The sequence below is a fragment of the Lepidochelys kempii genome, chromosome 9, assembly GCF_965140285.1.
Source record: "Lepidochelys kempii isolate rLepKem1 chromosome 9, rLepKem1.hap1, whole genome shotgun sequence".
Classification (NCBI taxonomy): domain Eukaryota; kingdom Metazoa; phylum Chordata; order Testudines; family Cheloniidae; genus Lepidochelys; species Lepidochelys kempii.
Genome location: NC_136388.1, coordinates 11,922,448 through 11,931,602, shown reverse-complemented (window position 1 = coordinate 11,931,602; position 9,155 = coordinate 11,922,448). Strand labels below are relative to the sequence as shown.

At 41.3% G+C, this 9,155-nt stretch overlaps 1 protein-coding gene across 7 annotated transcripts in view; it reads left to right on the top strand.

Annotated features, from left to right (window-relative positions):
* Positions 1-251: 251 nt before the first annotated feature.
* PIK3CA (phosphatidylinositol-4,5-bisphosphate 3-kinase catalytic subunit alpha) overlaps positions 252-9,155 on the top strand; it is a 78,963-nt gene continuing 70,059 nt past the window's right edge. For 3 of the 7 annotated variants that reach the window (XR_013636323.1, XM_078854352.1, XM_073359315.2), the window contains exon 1: positions 4,163-8,409. The gene's annotated coding sequence lies outside the window, so the exon portion shown is untranslated. The other 4 variants (XM_073359314.2, XM_073359313.2, XM_073359312.2 and 1 more) reach the window with 4 other exon arrangements.

The window sequence follows — 9,155 nt, the reverse complement described above, 5'->3', positions numbered from 1 at the left end:
AAAGGGGTCGCTAGTAAATAAGTTTGAGAGCCACTGATTTAGACAAAGAAGATGCGGGCACCAAGTCAATGCAAGGGGAGTGTTTTGTATCCTCCAGGTGCGTGCCCGCCCCTTGACTGGAGACCAGCGGGAGGGGGGGGAGAAGACCCGCAGCACCAACCCCCTGCCCCTTCCGCGCATGCGCACTGAACGTTCCTGTCTCGCTCGCTCCTCCCCTCCCCCCCCTCTCTTTCTAATCACTTCCGGTGAGTCCGTGCGCGCCCGGGGTCACCCCCGCTCCCTTCCTGTTATTCCCTGTGAGGGGAAGCGGCTCTCCTAGGGGCTGAGGGGCTCGGCGAGCCCGGGGAAGCGCGGGGGCCGGCGGCTCGCTGTCCGCTGCTCTGAGGGCGCACCGGGCCCCGGAGACCCGAGGACGGGCTTTGGTGGCTTGAAGGGGCGGCGGGGGTGCGGGTCCCGCTGGGCGCTGCCCGTCGGGGAGGCGGAGGCTCCGGGCGGGGGAGCTTCAGGGCGGGGGGCCGAGTTGTTTGTCCCCCCCCCCTCGGCTCCCGGTCGTGGCCGCCGCCTCCCCCGGTGCGGGGCTGCCTCTCCCGCCCCCCTCCGAGTTGGCCCCGCCTCGGCGCTGGAACCGACGGCACCGGGGAGCGAGAGGTGAGTCACCGGGGGAGAGGGGCTGGGCGGGGGGAAAGGCACCCCGAGCCATGCGGGAGCCGCCGCAGCGTCCCCGGGGCGAGGCAGGGCTGCTGCCCTGTCCCCCACCCCACCGCTAAACCCACAGGGTGGGATCGATCTGCCTCCTCGCTCAGGGGCTAGGAAATGTGTCCGGCTCCTGCGCTAGGAAATGAAGAAACTGGGGCTTAATTGGTCGCTAATTTTGAGTGCTCCTAATAACGCTGTTTTTTTCTTGTCACCACGCCATGCTGCTTGATTTTCTGATGACTGCTCCTGTGGTGCCGGTATTAACGCCATGGTGCCCAGAGCTTTCAGTCGGCATCGGACTCTGTTGTGCAAACACAGACCCAGTCCCTGCTCTGAAGAGTTTACGACCTAACTTAAAAAAAAAAATGCCAGTGTGAAAATATTGCCTTCTGCATAATAGGCGAATAGAGAAATAAAACCTCATCACCGGCTGATGCTACACTGGGTGGTACTTCAGTCTGATGAACTCAGGTCACTGATCTTTGAAAAGTGTCTTGTGTGTTGTTTCTAAGTTACTCACAAATTCAATCAACTTTCGCAGTTTAAATCTTATGCCTTTCCACAGGACCTGAACAATAAATAGCGCAACTGCTGAGTTAATAGTCCGCTTTAGATATTTCCTTAATGCACTACTAATGTGTAGTGTTTTTATGTACCTTTATGGCAATGGTTGGTGGCTAACAAGATGGTAATGGCTCTTCTCCAACAGGGAAGAAAAAAAAACATATTTTATTAAATGAAATTCAAAGTCCATAGTGTGTTGTTTGCTTTATAAAATGTATTTATTTTTAAAACATAAAAATGCATACATCATCCACAATGATGTGCTTCTATTTCTGTTGGTAGAGTGCAACTGAATTCTCAGTCTGTTGACTAGATAAGCCTAATCAGGGCAGGAAACACCTTTCAGTTATGCATGATGTATAGCACTGGGCTCTTGGTCTGTAACAGGGGCTCCTAGGTGCTACTACCATGCAAGTAATGGTGCCTCCGTTTCCTACTTGTAAAATTGGGGTAATAATACTTACCTCATTTGTAATGTGCTTTGACGTCTACTGATGAAAAGCATTATATAAGAGCTAGATACTACTGTTAATAACGCTCTTGTGTCTGCTTTTAGAAACCAACCTACTTAGTTTTTCAGCATCTACTCTGTTATGAAACTTAGACCAAACCAGTCCAAATGAGCTTAAAAACATTTTGAACTGTCTAAATGAGAATGCAGATCTCTTAAAAACAGACAACAGTAGATTAACAACCCTGGCTGTGGTTAGTTCCACATTTTTCCCACCGTTTTGATACAATATGCTCCTTTGTAAACAGATTTGGGTACAAATCTGGATTTCTTAGTGTTTAAAAGTCAAAGAGAATGAACTCATGTTCTGTTAGCTACTTTTCAGCTTTCTTTTCTGGGTTCAACCAATAGCCTTGGGGTTCTGGATGGAGACACTGAGCAAAGAACCCTGGACAGTCCCAGAGCTCTTCAAAGGAGTCGGTGGATGCTGCCCAGAGGAACTCTGCCTAGAGACCTGAAGCAACAAGGGAGCGAAAACAGGCTCTGCAGTCAGAGCACCCCTGTTGAGCTTCCTTCTCCATGTCTGGCAGATAGCAATCATGGCTGGTGCCAGGAAGAAGTCTTGCAACTTTATGGGGCCCACAGATGGGGCGGGCAAATATGAGAAGAAGGGGGTGGAGGGAATACAGCCTGATCCTCAGCAGGAGGCCCTGGAGGAGCCAGAAAAAGGGCTGCAGCTTGATGCATTCCACTTAAATGTGTACAAGGGCCTTGCTCTTGCTGCAGAAGGAGCCATCCTGGCCAAATAATGGGAAAATTCTTTGTGTGTGTGTATGTGTGTGAAAACAACCAGGAGTCCTTTTGGCACCTTAGAGACTGACAAATTTATTTGGGCATAAGCTTTCGTGGGCTAGAACCCACTTCATCAGATGCATGGAGTGGGAAAAAAAGGAGGCAGGTATAAATATACAGCACATGAAAAGATTCTATGCAAAAGAATAAATGGACACAAGTCCGACATCAAGAGTTGTGACATTCAAAAACCATTAGGGGAGCACTTCAGTCTCTCTGGACACTCAATAACCGACTTAAAAGTGGCCATTGTTCAACAAAAAGACTTCAAAAACAGACTTCAACGAGAAACTGCAGAACCAGAATTAATTTGCAAACTTGGCACCATCAAATTAGGCCTGAATAAAGACTGGGAGTGGCTGGGTCATGACAAAAAATAATTTTCCCTCTGATACTCACCCCTTCTTGTCAACTGTTGGGAATGGGCCACATCCACCCTAATTGAATTGGCTTCATTAGCACTGACCCCCCCACTTGGTAGGGCAACTCCTATCTTTTCATGTGCTATATATTTATACCTGCCTACTTTTTTTCACTCCATGCATCTGATGAAGTGGGTTAAAGCCCACAAAAGCTTATGCCAAAATAAATTTGTTAGTCTCTAAGGTGCCACAAGGACTCATTGTTTTTGCTGATACAGACTAACACGGCTACCCCTCTGAAACTAGTGTGTGTGTTGTATGGTTCTAGTTTGTTCATTAGATCAAGCTAAATTTCCATTGAGACTGTCAGTGTCACTAGCCTCTGATCTGAAACTCCTTCAGTTGCTTTTGTAAACTTAGTGTGTCCTTTTAGAATCTTTGCATGTAATGTGGTGTTTTGATCAAAGTCCTCTGGCTCAGTGCAGATTTCATCAGTTGGATGTAGACTTCCTCAGAGTGCAGTCTGTCTCTGGGAAGATGAGTTTATCTACATGGAGAAATTGACCAGAATAAAATCACTTTATTGTGGAATAATTAGGATGCTTCCAAACTGGAGTAATTTATTCTGAAATAAAAGTGATTTTTATTTGGGAATAGTGCCCAAATGGGGAGCTGGTGTGGCATAGCTTATTTTGCAATATGTATTGTGGTCAATGTCTCCATGTGAACAAGCCCTAATACAACCAACTGTGAAGTTGATCATGGCTATGGAAGAATTTTTGAAATTATGCAATATGTCTTAGGACTGTTAGGTATTTTGCTTTCTCAGTAAGGTTTGGCACACTATTTAAGCACTATATGGCAAGTTCAAGATGAATGGACCTGAGATATTCTCTAGTCTTTATTTTAATTGTCTGTGCAATTAGCAAAGATCTGCTTACCTCTGCATTCTTAGCAACTTACATTCAGCATTTCATACTTTTTTCTTTTCAGATTAGAATCAGTAGCATTAAGCACAATACATTTGTCCCTTCGGATGCTTCTAGTCATTGTCAGTTCTCTTGTTTAATTCAGAATAGTGGATTAGTGTCAATGTCATTTCATTTAACTTTTCCTGTTCTTCACTTCTGTATCTAATAGTGGACCTGTGAATTTGAATCTGTCCAGAAGAGCATATCTAGGAGAAAGCTGTATCTGCTTCTTAAATTGCTTAGTTGTGCTATATTGAAGGTGATGCTAACATTTTTAAAAATCTCATCTTAAATTATGGTTGTTTCCATGGTTTAGGCCTAGATTAATCATTGCCATTTTTTGCATGTTGAAGAGAAACAAACTCTTCTTGGCTGAAGATGATGCTGAAAGTTGCTGGAAGGCCTAACATAGGAATATAAATCACTCCGGCTATGTTTTAATGTTGACAGTGGTGTCAAATGTCTCTCTTGCAGGGTCATCCAACTCATCAGCTTTTTGTTGTTCCACTTAACTGAAGAAAATCACCTTGGTGGGGTGGGGGGATTGGACTTCTTTCCTGATGTTAACTCCTCCACAAACTCAAATGTGTAGTCTTATGAAGTCTGTGCTATAATACAGTTTCTAATACTACTGTTGTAGTTGTCAATGTTTCTGTTTCAAACACTATTTTCAAAGGTTTTATACATCTGTCAGACAACTTGCTTCATTTTTTCATTAATTAAGCTGGTACTTTGAATACAAGACTCACATTTTTCCAAAACAATTCACAGAAATAATCAGTTCAGCTTCTTCCAGTTTTCAGTCTGATACTTATAGGACCTGCGCTATAGTAATAATTAAACATCTTACAAACATCAATAAATTTATCTTCACAACACAGCTGAAAGGAAGGGAAAATTACCACAACTTTATGGATGAAGATCCGAGGCACAAAAAGATGAAGTAACTAGCCCAGGTCACACAAGAAGTTTGTGGGAAAGCTGGAATGAAATGTAGATTTGCTCTAATGCATAACTTAACTGTAAGGCTTTCCTTCATTCCTAACAACTAATAGGCTTTCTATCTGTGTCCTAAGTATTGACTACATAGTTCTAGGAAAAAAGGGCTGGTAAAAACTAAATTTCATAATTAATACATGCTCCTGAACTTGTTGGGGAAGAAAAACACTTCAAAGGCATAAGTTAAAGACATCAGCAGCTTTAAACATAAATCTTCTCACTTTTGTCTTACAATTTAAACAGTACTTTCAAATTAAATAATTATAACTTTGAACATTTGAGAAGTAAAAAGTCAAAGTTCAGACTTATAGTACTATGAATGCGTTTTGAGATTCAGGAGGTTTATCTTCCCTTTGATACAACGATATGCATAGCTCACAAACTTTTATTGTGGTGGAGGGTTTGGCTGTGTTCAATGGTTGGTAGAAGAGAGCTAGTATGGTGTATAAGGTCAGTTGTGTTGAACGTGTATTTTGTATAAGCAATATGAGTCCTTGACAAGAATAAAATAAATGTAGTATTGGACATAACAATGTTCATACCTGTAGAAGTCAAATCTAATGTAGCTACAGACAATACAAATGCACCAGGCAATGTTGCAGGTTGAAGCTTTGGTAATGACCAGAAGAGATGATAGGAATACTTTCTGTGGAGAAGGAGAAAAAAAACTGGCGGGAGATTACTTTTCTTCTCCCCTGTCCCTCAAGTTGTGAGTAAGTAAGGCAAAAAAACCCCAGCTTCACAAAAAAAGCATAAGAAGACAGTGTCATATTTTAAAAATTGGGGAAAAACAGACTAGTGCCTCTGCTTCCTCCAGTATGTTTTCTGGGATAGAAGATAGTGACGTGTGCACTCTATTCTAAAGTATGTGAAGTACTCCTGAATGTTATGAAATGTTAAATGAACTGAGAATATAGCTTTCTAACATTTTGTTTGTATTTGTTTTTAATCTCTTTATGATGCCTTACAAAGAGCCTAAAACAGCTACTGTAAATCTATTGTGTTAAATTTTGAACAGCTTCTATAAAATCAAAATTGCTAGTAAAATAGGAGTTAATAGATAAATAGGAGCAATCAAAACATACAGATTCAGGGTATTTGAGGATATAGTAAAATCCATATAAACTCTCATTTAAAAAAAAAACCTTCTGTCATGCTGATTACAAAGAGCTTTCATTACTTGCAGTGATGCGTGGTTTCTTGTGGGCAGAGCACATGTTAATCTAGAAGATTATTGGTCTGGTCTCTTGTTTTTAACATTGACACTTTCAGAAAACTTGTTCCCCCACAGCCCCGCTGCATCTTTTTTTCTTCCCCTTCTATGTGCTTTCTCATTTTCCTAGTCCAGAAAGGAGCAAAAGCACTTGACAGGTAAACTTGCATTAAGTGTATTTGCTGGAAATGTTTATATTCAGTATCAAGATCCTAGAAGAGTGTTCAAATGATATTATTCAAAATGGGGCATGATGGGTATCTTTGTAGGTAACCTTCCCTAGGAAGCTCTTTGAAAATACCTTAATTTGGGATAACCCCATCTCTTCAAAACTTGCTCCTGTCTCATTTGCCACAGAGATGATTTAGCAGCTGGAGAGAAAGGGAACCTCTACCAAAGACATTCAGATTAAGAACAGCTGGATCAAGCATTGATTATGGATTCATCTAGTTTTTTCATGTCCACCTTCCTTACGCCACCACAAAGTTGAAGCCAGCTCAGTGAAGTCAGGCAGAAATATACACACATTTTGTACTTAATCTCTTTTTGAGATACAACAGGAATACACTGTGTCAAAGCAAGCACTTACACAGGAAAAAGAGACACTTGTACAAAACATGTCTAAAGACAACTAATCTGCAGAAGAAAACATACTCTGGCATTTTTCCTTTTCTGTGTGTGAAGGCCTTCTTTTAATGAAGGGCTATAATTATCACTGGTTACTTTGTAAAATCACAACTCTTATTAACACTTCTTTCAAATACAGAAGGCTTGATTAATTGATTAAGACTTAGGCTGTGTTTACACCACGCACCTTTTAGTGACACAGCTGTGCTGCTACAGCCGTGCCACTAAAAGGCGCACAGTGTAGCTGCTGTTTGTCGGCAGGAGAGAGCTCTCCCGCCGACAACTTCCACCCCTAACGAGCAGCGGTAGCTTTGTCAGCAGGAGAGCGCTCCTGCTGACAAAGTGCTGTTCACACTGGCACTTTTCGTCAGCAAAACTTTTGTAGTTCAGGGTGATTTTTTTTTCCAGACCTCTGAACTACAAAACTTTTGTCGTTCAGGTTCCAGTTTAGACAAAGCCTTACTGTAAAACGCCCTGGAACGTTGAGCCAATTGGTCGTAATATTTAGCCAGTAGAATGACTCCTTTTGCAGGGAGAAGAACGATTTCTTTTACAGAGTAATGTCCAATGGATGTTTCCATTGTCACTCTCCAGAATGGAGAAATATTGAGTGTTTTATGTGTTCTAACGTTTACACCTCTTAAAACTTGACTTTTTTTCATAATTGTTCCTAATAGTGTCCCTTATACTATAGTGTTAGTTTGGACAAGACAAGCCAGTCTGCTTTATCTCTTAGTGCTCAAATAATGTACTTGCAACAGTTGCAGCATTAAGATGCTTTAGAAGTCTTAATGAATCTAATGCTCAAAATTAGCCCGTAATAGCTCTGGGCTGCTCCCTCCACACAGGAGATACTGAGAGGAAACACTTATCTAATTCAGACTTCCTTTCAGAGAGAATTGTCTTTCTCCATGCAGAGGCTTTTCAAAGTCAGCTTTACTACAAATGTCAAGGTATTGATAAAGATTGGTGCTAAAATTAGTTTATACTTTTCTCCCTAGAATGGATGGAAAGCCTGAACTACGTCAGCTCAATCTATTTAGCTAGTTTTCCTAACTTCCATTTTTCCTGAGACTAGTAGTCCTGTAGTGCAGGGTATCATAAATTAGAATTATGGATCCATAAAACACAGATACCTGCACAGTGTAAGAACTTGTTCTTTATAATAAATGGGAAGTTCTGTGCCAGTATTTATAACCATGGTGAATGCCTTAATTGATTGATCATGTGTGCCTTGGTCCAAGCAGCTGAGGATCTTCTTTGCCAACTGCTGAAAGAGGGAATCAAGTTCAGACTGAATTCACTTTTGCTCCTGGTGTGCAATCAATAGACTGTGCACAACATCAAGAAGCATCTAGCAGTGTTGAGAGAAGATGGAAGCAATGAAGGTTTGGCATGATAGTCTGAGGGTAACTGTGATCATGGGTGGAAAGGCCTGTCATGTCTATGATGAATTTAATCTAATGTTGGCATGTCAAAACACTGAAGTTTCTGATGCTTTTTGAAAGCAATTCACCTTCACCTTGCTACAAGAATGAGGCCAGCTACTCCAAAGATGAAAATGAACTAAAGACTGAGGACATGAAGCTTCAGGCACAAGGAGAGCAACAATAAGTAGTGGATAAATGTTGATTATCAAACAGATGATTGGAGATGAGGAGCCTTCTTTGTAAGGTATTAAACAGCACTGTTTGTTCTTCTGAAAATTATTACATAGGCTTTTATGGTGAGGTAAATCAGCATTTAACTTAAAGCCTATACAGTTGTTAGTGTATTTGTGATTTTTGGTTGTCATTAAATAATGTTAAGTTTGCAAAGCACTAACCCCACTCTTGACCACAAACTTTTTTATAACCGATTTCTATTTGTGCCACTGTTGCTGAATGTGGAAATTCCCTGATGCTGAAATAGTCAGGGGAGGATGAAAATATGATTTTAAAATCTGCTTTGCCTGATCATTAAATTGTTATAATGCAAAACACACAACCCTATATCTGATCTACAAACTGTTTCTATAAGCAAATTGTCAGTTTGGTTGGGAACCTCAAAGCCAGGTGCCACAACTGTAGTCCTCATGAAAGCGTGAATGGTTGCTAGCAAGGTTGGAAGTTTCTCTCTGAATCTGTCAAGCTTTTAAATGAGATACTAAAAAAAAATACTTAAACTGAGTAATAGGTTTCACTGACATCTATGCATGGCCCAGGCACTAATAAAACTAATCAGTGTATTGAGGAAGTTCCCATTAATAGGGTAGTCAAAAACAAATTCTTAAAATGGTTGATCTCTCTTGTATTTCATCTTTTTGCAGTCACTTGCTGTCACCTTAATAAAATCTCTTCCAGTTTTGCCACCAAATAGGAAATGCTCTTCCATTCTATTTGTACCAAGAGAACATACCAACCTTTTCCACTGAATGAGAG